Source organism: Ambystoma mexicanum, chromosome 14 (assembly GCF_040938575.1).
Source record: "Ambystoma mexicanum isolate Mex_15411 chromosome 14, UKY_AmexF1_1, whole genome shotgun sequence".
Classification (NCBI taxonomy): domain Eukaryota; kingdom Metazoa; phylum Chordata; class Amphibia; order Caudata; family Ambystomatidae; genus Ambystoma; species Ambystoma mexicanum.
The window spans coordinates 415832949-415847719 of record NC_090940.1 but is presented as its reverse complement, the minus strand read 5'-3'; the positions used below and the strand labels follow the sequence as shown (position 1 = coordinate 415847719).

At 45.7% G+C, this 14771-nt stretch overlaps 1 protein-coding gene across 4 annotated transcripts in view; it reads right to left on the bottom strand.

Annotated features, from left to right (window-relative positions):
- Positions 1 to 14771, bottom strand: part of FERMT2 (FERM domain containing kindlin 2) — a 931620-nt gene that overhangs the window by 353528 nt on the left and 563321 nt on the right. The gene's annotated exons all lie outside the window — the stretch shown is intronic.

Sequence of the window (14771 nt, the reverse complement as noted above, 5' to 3'; positions counted from 1 at the left end):
TAGTCCCAGAAACATTATCCAACCGTTAATGCTAATACTTCGTATCACAGGAGAACGGTCAATGGAGAAAAATTATTTCAAACTGAGGATTCCCATCCATATGGTATCTAGGTACCACTAGTTCATTCACACTAGACTGCTCTCCCTATGGGAAGAACACCCTATGCCTGCCTATGTGTTGCCCTCTGTCCCTAGGCTCTGAGTGCTGTAACACCTGTCTAACAGAGGATAGTAAGAGACTGACCCTATCTAAACTTCTTTCATACCAATTTGTTAATCAACACTCCAATTCTGATGCTAGACCTTGCTACTGTTAAAAGACGATACACCAATATGGGCTATTGGCAGCTAATACTGTAGAGATATAATGAGCATTATATACATCTCCAATCAAATGGGGGTGTGCTGTCCTCACTTCAGGATTTTTTGCTGTGTTTTAATTTACCATTTGTAGAGAGGCAGACAGCCATTATGAGCCCATCTGGTGTATTCAGCGCTATAAAAATGCCCTAATTAAAGAGCATGCCTAAACAGGCTCTAAACAATATACAGAGTTAAATTAGAGAAATGGGTCATTCACTTATAAGACATACCCATATCCAGATCAGTGGAATATTGTCTGAAGCATGAGGTCACTCATGCCCTGTATTGTCGACCGGTTTCAATGATTCTCATGATTTTGATCATCTTCTTCAGGACCTGTTATTTGAAATGGATGGATTCCTTTCAGAGATACTGGTATCTCTGGGGCACTTCTGTTACCTAAAGGATAAGGCACAAAGGCAGGGTTTCAGTGACGGTACATTGTCCTCTGAACAAATACCCAAAACTAATCTGGTGACGGGTATCCAAGTGTGATTCAAATTTGGTGCTGCTTATAAAAAGATAGGCGGTGTGCTATGAAACCACTGAGACCCATATATGGGCGCCACGTTCAGGCACTTAAAAACAAGGGGACCCCTGGGAGGTGCGGAGGTTGGAGGAAGGGTGTGGGGGGGGAAAAAAAGGGGGGAGTTGTGTGTGAGGGTGGGGGGGGGGAGTGGCTAAGTGATTCGCTCATCACCACGTGAATGGACTCATGTATTATCACTACCAGTGCATGGCATGCTGCCAGTGTCTAGTCTAGCTCGGGAAATAATATACCTGGTGTCCCATTAGGCCACACTTCTAAGTTGTTTGATGAGAGGCATCAGGGTGCTGGTGCACAGATGGCTGATGGAATGGCCGCTGTGTATGCCTCCTAGAATGAAAACCACTATCAATATCGGGCCAAATGAAGATTCTAGTATTGTCACCCAGTAATATTGCTTGAATTGCCTCACATGCCATGGAGGTAGGGTAACTGGCTGTGCTTAGCGGGTGATGTGTGCTGGTCGGTGTAATGGCGCGTCTGCAGGAGCTCCTGCAGAGAAACAGGTAAACAAAGACAGGTTTGAGTGGAAAACTCACTCAATGGCTGTCTGAGGGCTGTTTTAGATGCGCGGCGGGGCCAAATGGGCCCGCGACATAGCGTGAATCTTACCTGTTTCGGTGTCACCGCGAGGTATCACACTGCGTGCATCTCATCCGAAGTCAAGCGTGTTATCGTCTTTTAGCTTCCATATGCATGCTGTAATGAAACCTGTGTGGGGACTGCATGCTGAAGATGGGTGTGCATATTCGGCATAGACCATTTTTTTAAAATATTTTTTGTGTCAGTTAGTATTGACTGAAACCCCTATGAGGACAAGGGGGGCTCAAAGGCCCAAGTCCGGTGAACAGGGACTGGGCTGGTGCATAGCCGAGTGCTGGGCTCCTCAGCGCAGATGGGGGCCATCTGGACTGATTAGGGCTCCTGATGCATGTATTTTAGGCCCCTGCAAGGAGTGGTGAGACAGCACCACTGTAGAAAAAGTTGGCTCAAAGGCGTACCTGGTGGGGCTAGCACAGCTGCCCGCACGGCCATCATCTCAGGTATGTATGGTGTTCCGGCTAGATGAAAAAGGCTGCTGCGGGGGGGTATGTCCTCATGGTTGTGCATGGAGCTGCCCTGGTGTATGTGAGGGTAGGGCTTGAGCTGGAGAAATTGCGTATCAGTCTAGGGATGCTGGAATGCCTCGATGTCTCAGTCTTTAATTGGATGGACTATCTACCCATCACTGCCAGTTCGTTCCATTGCAATTGTTCATTAAGACCTTTTTTGTTAGTTCTGAGTCTAAAAATCCAGCTCTGTTCTCTCTTGAATAACATATGTAAATTACCTCCACATTTTGGAAAGTATATTTTCTCTATGACTGTCCATCTAAACTGGTCTGCGGTGTGTCCAGCTTGTAAGAAGTGATTCACAAGGGGGGGGGGGGGAGTGGTTTTGTTGTGCTTATACAGGATTTGCATTCAATCATCCTCATCTTAACCTTCCTTAAGGTCATGCCTACATAGCGTAGATTACAGGGACAGGTGATTAGGTAGATGACTACCGGAGTATTACAGTTGGTAAGCGTTTTTTGAATCCATGGGGTTTTGAACCCTAGGTCAATCTGTGTACTCCAACATGCTTGTGAGCACACAGTGCAGTTGCCACATGGGGAATGCCCTGTTGGTGGACAGGGCCAGACTGGGAGAAGAAATAGGCCCTGTCACCCAAAAAAAGTGGCCCACCCCTCGCCTCAAAAAAGTGGCCCACAACTCGCCTCATGACCCTTGACCTCTGATGACATCACCAGAAGTGATGTCATTTGACCCCACCCCAAAGTGATATCCCGGGAAGCGATGAAACACAACCTTTCACCCCTTGACAAAACAGGAAGTGGCATCAAATAGCACTGTTCCCAAGTACACTAAATTACTGTGAATCCAAGCAGACGTCCAAGGCCAAATTATATATTATTGTATAGCACTTACGCTCAAGCTCTTTTTGATAGAAAAAAATATGCATACAATATCACCCAACCTGTGTTGGTACTCATTTATCGATCTAAGAAGGATGACAGGCTTTTTGAAGAAAAGAAAAAAAATTGAAAAATAATCTTTTTTTCTTCCAAACCGGCCCAGGCATGCACAGAAACGGGTCCCCACTCCACAGGTACGATTTCGGCCTGGCCACGGGCCGAAAGGCCGAGGGGCCAATCTGACACTGTTGGTGAATCGGTATTCCAAAGTGTGGTTTGTGTGGAATTCCTGTTGTGTAGTTCTGGTAAGGTTTTGACCAGTTTGTCAAAAATGTTCGTTCCGCCCTCTAGGGTGAAGGGCGGCTCCTGTACCGGCTGTTCTCCGGTGTTGAGGATGGGCCAGAGGGTCTTGATTTTGTGCTTGATTTGATTGAGGGGCAAGTAGCTGAAGACTGCTGTAATGGTCTCCCGTGCCTGAGGTTTAGGCTGTTGTGCCAAAGTGGTGGCTCTGGGGATGTTCATGCCCGTCTGTGTTGTATTAACATTCTGTTTGGGGTATCCTCAGTTGTGTTTTGAGTTCCTTTGCTTGTGTCACATAGTCATCTGTGTTGGTACAGTCTCGTCTATACCTATGAAATTGCCCAAATGGCAAGTTATCTTTAAGAGCCCTTGGATGATAACTAGAGAAGAGAAGAGAATTTCCATCGCTGTCTTTTTTGTACACCTTAGAAATCAATCTGCCATTTTCACTGCTGATAGTAAAGAAACTATCAATTTTTTGGGATTTGTCTGAGTTCAATGGTAAAGTGCAGATGTATATTTCGTGTATTGATCCAGGTATGAAACTCTAACAGTTCTTGTTTAGTGCCTTTAAAGATAAAAAAAAACACAATGTCAACATAACGCCGCCAGATGGAAATCTGTTACAAAAATGGATTAGGAGCATGGTAGATATTGTCCTTTTCAAAGGCATCTACACAAAGATTAGCCAAACTGGGAGCAAAGATTGCCCCCCATGGCAGTGCCTGAGATCTGTTGGTAAAAAATGTTGTTGCAAATAAAAATGTTTTTTGGTGAGAGCTATGTCAGCTAATTCTATGATGAATGTAGAAGGTACTTGGTAGAGTTCAATGCCGGAGTCGAGGAGTTTAACCATCAACAGGGTGGCTGCCTGTGGGATTCAAGTATAAAGGGACTATGTCCATCATGACCTTCCATTCTTCTGCTGCATAAAAAGCGAGGGTATCTAATAACACTAGTATTAAGTGGAATCTTTTATATACGATTGCATTTTGGGGACTTCTCCTTTAACGAAAAAATCCACGTATTGTGAAAGGATTTCTAGCAAAGATTGTATCCCAGAAACTATGGGCCTTCCCGGCGGGGGCAGGATGCCCTTGTGCATTTTTGGAGTTGCATAGAACGCTGGAGTCCTTGGTTAGCTGGGACTGAGGAAGGCTGCCTCTTGTGCTCAGAAAACCTTCTGCTGCTGCTTCTTCAACCAGCGAGTTGATCATATTCCTGAGTGTCTGCGTGGGATCTCCTGGTAGAACGCGGTAACTTGCTCTGTCTGACAGGAGATTGTCCACCGGCCGCCCCAACATGATCAAAAGGACTCACATCGTCAACAAGAGACTATACCTTTATTTCCACAGATGCAATGAAACGCATACTGTCTTCAAATCATACCGAACGTAGAGTTATCATAACATATTAGAAGTACAATTGATTCCTCACCTGAAACCCCAGAAAGAATTTAGAAATACGGCAATAGAAATTAACCAGGGAAGAAACATGATAAAATGGTCCTTACCCAAATTAAATCTTTTGGAAAACCAATTATCCCTACCACTGAATAAAGAGGAAGAGCTTGGTCCCCTTTACACAGATGCTATCCAAATAATTAAATCAACTTCAAAATATAAATCACCCTCAATTTGAACACAAACATTTCTTTGACAGTGAAATCGCAGTTGCGAAGAAGAAACTATGTCAAAATATTAGGAAGCTACCCTTTCCGGTTGATACAAAGCAAAAATGCAAACTCCAAACTGCTTATAGAAATCAGATAAAGCAAATAAAAAGTAATAGAAATCAAGAAAATGCAGAAAAAATACTGAAAGGCATGACCAACAAAACTGTTTAGCAAATTTGGAAATTAATAAATACGCAAGACAGGTCTTTTCCTCAATCAATCCTACTAAACAGCATAACTAACCAGGAGTGGATTGATCACTTCCATAACATCCTGAATAGAGGTGAAAAATTACACCATTTCATGGCAACTATCAGTACCAGACTGTCACCAACTGGACAGAACCCTAATCAAAAATCTAAGTGTATCAAGAGCCCCACGGCCTGACTATCAAATCAAATTCTCAAAGCACACCCTGTAGAGTGGGACGAATATTCTTATGCTAATATTTATCAGAGTTCTTGAAACAAAAATGACCCCACCCTCACGGACCAAATCAATAATCATTCCTATATTCAAAAAAGACAATCGTAATAACCCTAACAATTATATACAGATTGCTCTGTTGGACATACCTGGAAAAAGGTTTGTCCGGCTGCTTTTAAAAGATTTCACTCTGTCGGCAAACACCAACAATCTTAGATCCACATTAGTGAGGGTTTACTAAAGGCATTGGTACTTTCCTGAACCTAATATTGATGCAATTAAAAAACAAGCTTTTTTTAAAAACAACCTGTTTTTATGGCTTTTATTGATTTTAGGCAGGCGTTTGACGCAATATCACGAAAAACACTATCGGAAAAATTAAAGCAGATTGTCCACCTTATATTTTATTCTTTATTCAATAATTTTTTCAACAATACCGCCGTATAATTTAGACTCACAGATGAAGGCCTCCTTTCCAAATCAATTCCTACCAATACAGGATTAAAACAAGTCTTTACAATGGCCTCCATTCTTTTTAATTTCTACATTAATGATATTGAGACAGCCTTTCAAACTGTACGCACCTTCCCGCCTAAAATAGGTCTCAAACATATTTCTCATTTGCTATATGCTGATGACCTTGTAATCTTAGATACCACACCCATTGGATTACAGAGAAAATGAAATGCTTTGGAGGGGTACGTTATAAAAAATAATTTAGTCATTAATGTAGAAAAATCAAATGCAATGGTGTTTCAACACACAATGACTAAAAAGAAACTAATTTAATTGGTCTCTTAAATTTATCGTTAACACAGGTACAGCACCACAAATACTTGGGGTTAATGTCACATATTGCAGAAACACCCTACAAACTTGAAATAAGGTCAAAGATGAAATGATTGACCGCACAAGGCCTTGCTATTCAAAATAAATTTGGAAAGTTCTCCTTTATGCCAGCAAGATAATTTTATAAACAGAAAGTCTTCCCGTCAGTGACATATGGTACAGAAACAAAGCTTCCCTCAAATCATCCGGACAGGAACCTCATTGAGGGTATTTTTTGGAAAAGGTTATCACTTCCAACAAGCAGGCCCACTGAGCTGATAAGGTTCGAAAAGGCCCTAACATCGTTAGCTACCATGGTTGAATGCCAAATGCTATCCACATATAAAAAAACTCTGCCTAACAGAAAATACTCATCTTTCCCTCATCCGCTGATGAAAGGAATATTAGCCCCATTTGAAAAATCGCCTCTAGAAATTTGGGAAAAGCAGTGTCTAACCATCTTGCAAGAAGCAGACATTCCATTTGACCTGTTATTTCAAAATCCTGACCAAGCAAAATTAAAGCTTTGGAGGAGGGATTGGACAATGACCTGGGCGAAATGTAATCAGTATGTCTTGTTCCAAGTGGGAGCTTTCATACAGAAACAACTAGATGAAACACCAACTTACATTAAAAAATTCCCTAACAAGAAATATGCGCAAGATATTCTAAGAATGAGGCTTAATATATGGCCTACCTGTGTACAAGTTGTGAAATTCAACAAGTCCACTACTAGAGATATATCATGTAGATTCTGTAAAATAAAACAGGAAGAGACTCTTCAACACCTACTCACGGAATGTGTAGCGCTATCACAATTAAGAGCGGAGCATTTTTTTAAACATCTTAAAGATTTCAGATTAATGCATAAACACCACATGTGGTCATATAGATTTAATACCACATTAGTAGCAGTGCACATAAGATTACTGAGACCTATACTTGATGTAAACGCTACACCCTGCTGAATATAACAACTTGTTTAAGAAGTTATGGTTTTAGTATGTTTTATAACTGGAAGCTGTGACCTTAAAAGTACATTTTTATTTTGGCCACCAGCGGGTGCACGGATGAGTATCCTTTCTGTGTGAGCTCCACTCTGCAGGCCCTAAAAGCGGCTTGAGCCCCCACTGAGGTATATCCCCACCCCGACCGCTGAAAGCCAGAGATTCTGACATTTGAAGGTGCCCCCCCCAACACCTGAGAATAAATACGAAGAAAATCGGAGCGGATTTCACAGAGAAACTTGCATTTCACGACACGGCAGAAAGCTGCGCCACGAAAAGAGAATCCCTCAGCGCCGGGGGCCCCCCCCGAGCATGAGCCGTTGATAACCGAGTGCCGAGACCACTGAGGGGTCTACCAGAGAGCAGCGGACCCCTCAGCGACCAAAAAGCTGATCCAGGAGAGCAAGAACTGCCGCCACACGAGCCTGTGATGTGCGTGCACAGGACCGGCAAGCCCACAAACAGTGCAAGGCCCCTGGCCCCCGTGGTGGATCCATTTCCTTGTTGGCCCCTGTCGGCATGCCCCTACGTGCCTCCCACCGAAGAACACACGCTGTTGAAGCTCGGACCGCAAAGCGGACAACTCCCAGGAACGCGAGACTGCACGGATGCAGGGACAGGTCTACAATTACCTAAGTGCCCAGTCTCATCTGCAACGGAGCCGTCCGCCAGTAAGTGGAACACTCTCCCCGAACAAAAGGGGCCGTAATATCGCAGTGTCACCAGCCTCATTGTCGTGTGGCTCCTTGCCGTCCCAGGATCCCTGGCAGTATACACCACGGCCTACGCAGCAAACTCCCCCGCCCAGCGCATACCGCTCTGCCACCATAAACTTTAGCACGCATGGAGGGGGGACACAAACAATATCAGGCAAGCTACACCGAAGTGGAGAGCGGACGAGGGGCCCAGGGAAGCAGAGTCAATCACGTTCCTACCCCAAAGATACAGCTTGCCCCACGGTGACGATGTAGGTCCCTCTCCCTATAGCATTACTTAATGCAACAAATACCATTAGTCCAACATACCGCACATGCGACACGACAGATGAAGATGTCACTGTAATGCACAGACTGGGGCTAGAGCACAAGACATTCCCAGAGGCAGCCTTACACCTAATCAGAACGCTCGGAGACGGTCTGAATTACTGGAACCATTCTGAAAGCACCTTAAGATAAAGCAGATAGCGAGAAGGCATCCCTTCTGCGCTGATGTATTTGGTGTCCAGCGCACAAGGGAAAAGAGTTATAAGGCAGCGGATGCTCCCAACCCTGCATATAAATAAAAGTGTAAACGCAGAGGGCACCACGAGACAGCCACACCCAAACAGCCCATTTAATACTGCTGCATGGGGTAAAACAACCCACTGTTGTACCCAAAGGAGGCACAATCCGCCCCCAAGGAGTATGACTGGACTCAAACGATTGTAAAGGATCGTACAGCAGAGAAACCAAACCTCAAGACAAAGTGGAAAGGACCTGCCTGCTGCGTGCATTCAACCCAGTCCCACCCATTAGAAGGTGATGGGGGTTGGGCCCCTGCGCAGCAGGGTGTGTGCCCTCCTCACGAAGACGCTCATTTGGCAGACAAGGAATAGGCACCTGGGATGACTGAGTACATCACATGAATCCTTGACCCTTAAAAGGCACGTCAACGAGAAGGCTGGGCCTCCACTTTTGGGGCGTGTGCCCTCTTCTCCGCCAGAAGAGACTACAAACTCCTCCATTAGTCACGTGACCTGGACGAAAGACACCACAACGAGACCAGTCAATTGAAATATCTGGTAACACGATCATATGGACATCAGGGAGAAACTCGCACCATACAGATTCTCCTCACAGAGCTCTGATACGACCAGCTCCTCACACACCAGAATGACAACCCAGGGCGCGGAAGCAGCTGCGACCAAGGCAGACGTCGCAGATTTGTTGAATGAAATGAAAAATATGAGGGCCGACATAGGCGGAAAGGTCGACAAAATAAAGCAAAGAATAGACTAGATGGAAGAGAGACTTGAAGAGGTCGAACCCAACCAATCCTCACTCGGCACACTGGAATCGCAAATGGACCAGAGAATTGCAGACACTGAAGCGAGAGAAGAGGAATTCCGCCTAAAAATGGATGATTTAAAGAACCGCGAGCAACGTAATAACATATGTATTTTTGGTATCCCGGGAAGGTAAAACGGAGCTAGATCTTAAAAAGGACACTGCACACACTGATGAAGCTCAAGATAGATCGTACACACAGAGCCAGAGGATCTGCAGGGGGACCCAAGACAGGCTTGGCGCAGTTTCACAATTATGCGGACAAAGCCAGGGTCCTGGAGAAGGCCATTCGTTCCCCAGATCTCCCTAGATACAGCCAAGATATCTATTTACGAAGATCTATCGGCCCTCACACTGGCAATGAGAAGAAAATGTGTCCCGCTCACTAAATGGCTGAAGGAGAAGGGTGCCCGATTTCGTTGTGGATACCCCTTCTCACTAACATTTGAATGGGAAGGGAGCATGATTAGGCTTAAATCAGAGCGAGATATCCAGAGCTGTACAGCGGATTTACTAGGCGCACAAGGAGAGGAGGCCAATGGTGAAGAAAGAAGGTCAGATGACAAAGAATGGAGAATCAAAAGCCCAAAACGAAGACGGATACCTGGGTTGAGGAAATTCAGGCGGATGAATGAGTCCCCGGACATGGAACATTAAGTGGGTAATCACAGGTGCGCCCTGGAAGGGGGAACTTGCGCACATGCACCCGAGTTGGAAGACCATCAGATGACTTTGCAGAGGCAAATGGGAAACACTGGTGGTCCAACATCGAGAGTCTCAAGGTATGAGCTTCACAGCTAGGTGAAAGTTATCGATAGACATGCGCACCTCAGTAGGCCATTGCGGGGATGTGTGGCTTTGGTGGGGCATGAGCCTGTCCAGGGCATAACCCATAGTGATGAAGGCGAGGAATTCTCTAAAAAACACATGACTTGTTATAAGATTGTTGAAGGTGGGGGGTGTGGGGGTGGAGTTGGGGCTCAAGGTTAAGTGGGACACCAGGAGATGGGGTCGCAAGCAGTGCGGTCTCCGTTGGTGGTCGGAGACCAACCTGGTGCAGATGACCCAGAGGGATTGGATGCCTAGGTGGATGGGGGGGCAGGAGGGAGGGGAGAGGGAGGGAACTGGAGCAGGCTACCCCAGAGTTGGGTGGTGGACATTGAGGAAGAATGATAGAGACAGCGGTGTGGGCTCACGGGGTGAATGGTACACACATGAAAAAAAAAATGGCAACAATACCCCATTCTCTGGGAGGTGAACCTTTCAGAGTGGGCACGCTCATTGTGACTGGCCTGAACTCACCCACAAAGATCACTGGTCTGTAGAGAGTTCAAGAGGGCAAGATTGGACGTGCTCTTCCTCCAGGAGACCAAGTACATGCGAGGGGAGGAGCGCAGGGTCCTGCACCGCAGACTGGGAATGGAATATTGGGGCTCCAACCCCTTGAGGAAAGCAGGGGTCAGAATACTAATAAAGATGGGGTTGAAGCTGGAAGAGGCAAAGGTGTGGGTCGGACACAGAGAGGAGGGCTCTTGTGATTATGGGGAAGGTATGTGGTAGAATATGCCTCAAATACAGGACAATCTAGGTTCCTACAGCATACAATTTCAAAGATGATGCTGGAAGCCAAAGGCTACGTGGTATTCGGGCTGGACTTTAATCTATGGGCAGACCCCCGACTTAGACAGGAAATCTGGCAACCCACAATCACGTGAACCCGCAGATGGTGGTCGAGCAGGGGTAGTGGAGATGTTGAGGACATATGGACTACAGGACATCAGGTGAGTTCTGCACCCAGACGCGGAGGGATACACCTTTTATTCAGTGCCCCACTCCATGTACACCAGAATAGATTTATACCTTTCCCAGGGAGCGGACCAAGTAGCTACCGCTTCCGAAATAGTTCCCATCTCATGGTCGGACTATGATATGGTCACTGTTAAAATTAATCTGCAGATTTTACTGCGCAGGGCAGCGATATGGGACGGTAATGAGAGCATGTGGAAAGATCAAATCTTTCGCAAAGAAATTAAGAAGGGGATAGAGGAATATTTTGAACTCAACGATACAGGGGAAGTGCACAAGCGAATGATCTGGGAAGCCGGTAAGGCGACATGGAGGGGGATATTGATTGGGGAAGGTGCGAGAAAGGAGAGAGGGCACTGATGGAGACCAGGCTGAGAGGAAATTGCACAGCTGGACACTGCTGCCCGTGAATCTACAGAGGATCAAGTAGAAAGGGTAGCTGAAGCTAGGCAGAAAAGAGAAGAGTTTTGGCTCCTGAAGGAGGCCCAGATTATTCGCAAACTCCAGTCCCTAAAACAAAAACACTATGAAAAGGGAGATACGGCAGACACCCTACTCGCGGCTAGATTAAGAGGCTAACGTGCTGAACTAGCGATCCATAGCATAGAGAAGGAGGAGGATGTGTAAACAGACCCGAAGGAGATCCTAAAGGCGTTTGTGAAGTTCTATGAGGGAATACAAGTCGGAAACGCCAAAAGAACAAATGGAGATGGGCCAATACCTGCAAGGGGTGAACGTGCCACGGCTCTCATGAAGATGGGGAATTACTAGTTGCCCCAATTACAAGTGAGGAGATCGAGAAGGCAATGAAGAGGCTACCGATGGGGAAAGCACCGTGGAATGATGGCTTTACAGCCGACTTTTATAAAACGTTCATGTCCCCTCTGCTCCTCTTTATGGCAGAGCTATTTACCAATATCCTCTTGATGGAGTGGCTCCGGACTCCTTTTTACCGAAGAACTCATTTCGGTGATCCCAAGGAAGGTAGAAATCCTAATCAATGTGGGTCTTATCGCCCGATCTCACTGCTGAACATCAACGCTAAGATCTACACACAAGTGTTAGCCGCTAGACTTGAAACCCACATGCCCCGACTGATGCATTATGATCAGGTGGGATTCATTCTAGGGATGCAGGGGGCGGATACTATGAGCAAAACATTGCACCAGATTCACAAGTCCGCGAAAATGACAGGAGACCCCGCTCTGTCAGTGGACGCAGAAAAGGTGTTTGATAGAGTGGAATGGGGATTCCTGGAGGCGGTATTAGAGAAAGTGAGACTGGGGCACACATTTAGGAAAGGTGTCAAAGCTGTATTTACTTCACCGAAAGCATCAGTAGTGGCCAACTCGGAGTACTCGCGATGGTTCCATCTGGAGAGAGGCATGCAACAGGGTCGCCCCCTTTCAGCAATACTGTTTGTACTTTCCTTGGAGCTTCTCGCCCAGAGACTTAGAATGGATCGACTGGTCGAAGGCCTGTAGGTGAACGGGAAGGAATATAAAGTGGCCCTTTACGCCGACAATATCCTCCTGCATATAAAAAACCCCATGACGTCAATACCAAGGGCGATACAACTGATCTAGTTATGGCGCACTTTCGGGTTTTAAAAATCAACCGATCCAAGTTGATACTAATCCCACTACGCAAACCTGACCCAGAAACCGCCAACAGATTAACCACTCTTGGTCTCAAAATTGGCGGAACCAATCTCCGCTATCTGGGGCTATATCTGACACGAGATTTGAACACGCGCTATGAAGCCAATTACCCTAGCCTCAGATAATCTACACGAAGATTTAAAGAAATGGCAGAACCTCACTATCTCATGGGTTAGAAGGCTCAATGCAGTAAAAAAAAAGTGTGCCTCCCGAGATTTCTCTACCCATTCCAAATGCTTCCTTTACAACTCACACATTCGTTAGTGAAACCAAGAGAGCCATCCTAAAGTTCCTATGGCAGGGGAAAAAAGAATGAATAGCATATGATACCCTTGTTTTACCCATGGAAAAAGGGGGAGTGGCTCTCTCCGACCTAAACAAATACTACCAGGCTGTTCAACTTGGGGTTATGGTTCCCCCCCTGAGAGGACGAGTTGCAGTGGGTGGAACTTGATAGTTACAACCTAGCACCGGCCACCGTCTCAGAGTGGTTATGGGTCCCGAGGGACAAATGGCTCAGAAAGCTCTGCAACCACCCAATAATGGGCACATTATGGGGGATATGGAGAGAAGGGGTAGATATGAGAGGAATAACCACATGGCCATCTCCTCTGAGCCATATACGGGCGCCGGGAATCCGAGACAAGATCCTGAATCTTGTGCGGTTTAGGCATGGTTTGAGGCAGGACTTGAGAGGGTGGGGCAACTCTGGAGAGGGGGACACTTTGGGAATACACCCAATATCAGTGAGGGAAAGATGGGAGAGGGATTTAGGAATAGAAGTTTATCCGGGATTATGGGCGAAGATCTGCTGAGGAGCCGCCCAAACATCCATAGCAGCGCAGTTCAAGGTGCATGACATCCAGCTCCTCCACAGGGTGCAGTATGCCCCTAACAGGCTATCCAAAATGTTTCAACCAACTAGTCCCATGTGCTGGCGTCAATGTGGGTAGAAGGCCAACTACTATCATATGTGGTGGGGATGCCCCCGGGTGAAGGTGTACTGGGACGAGGTCCTGGGGTGGATCAAACAGGTTGATGGGATCACCAGGGAGGTGCTCTCCCTCTTAATTCTATTTGGTTTGGAAGAGTATGACAGGGAGGTGAGAAGGTTAACTGGGATAGTGGTTCCTCATCCTGGCGGCGAGGGCTTGCCTGGTGGCTAAATGGAAAGCCATATTCCTACCATGTAAGAGAGACTGGGTTACGGTCGCCACAAATATTTGTGTAATGGAAAGAATCACAACATCACTCCACGGGAAGGCAGCACAATACGAAATGATGTGGTGCGACTTTGTGAAGGAATATATTGGTGGTACCCCATAGGAAACATCCGAGAGGACATGAAAGTTGTTCTATCCTTGTGTGTACGACTACAAACACAATGTAGGGCCCATCCTAAAGAGTGTAAAACAGGTTTTTTTGCCAACTGTACTGAAACGTGTGCCCTAATATAGCAATATTGATTCCTCAAAGTGTCGCAGATATGTGAGGCAAAAAGAGGCATAGACCCCAACCTCTTATTGTAACATAAGGAATTTCTTCACACAATAAAGGACTGCGCCACACTCATTGTTTTGATAGAAGAATTTGAAATTTTCCAAAATCATACAAAGAAAAACAGTGCCCTTTTCGATAACACTTGTAGTCCAAAAAGGAACTGTTTTTCTTTGTTAGAAGAATTTGAAATTTTCCAAAATCATACATCAAAACAATGAGTGTGGCGAAGTCCTTTATTGTGTGAGGAAATTCCCTTTTCCCATCCTGAAGAGGTTTGACATCTGCAGGACATCGGATAGTGAAACCATCTCCATAATTGTTGTGGAAGGGAGTGTTCACCAAGACAACGCACGCTAGCAAAGAGGACACGAAAAAGGAATGGAGCCTATCAACGCCGAGCGGACAATGTTCCAGAGGAAGGGAGGGGGGGAGCGGAAACGAAAAGTTGGTTCAATATTTTCATGTTCTTTTGAAAGCAAGGGAGGGGGTATTGCGGGTTCCCCGTTTTTATATGGTACAACTGAAATGCAAAAGTTGTATGTTATGTTTTGCAAAACCTAATAAAATAAATTGGAAAAAAAGTAAATTGTTTTATATGATTGCATAACATTGGTGGAATCATATGTCAACTGTAATTGATAAAATATGAAGCATGG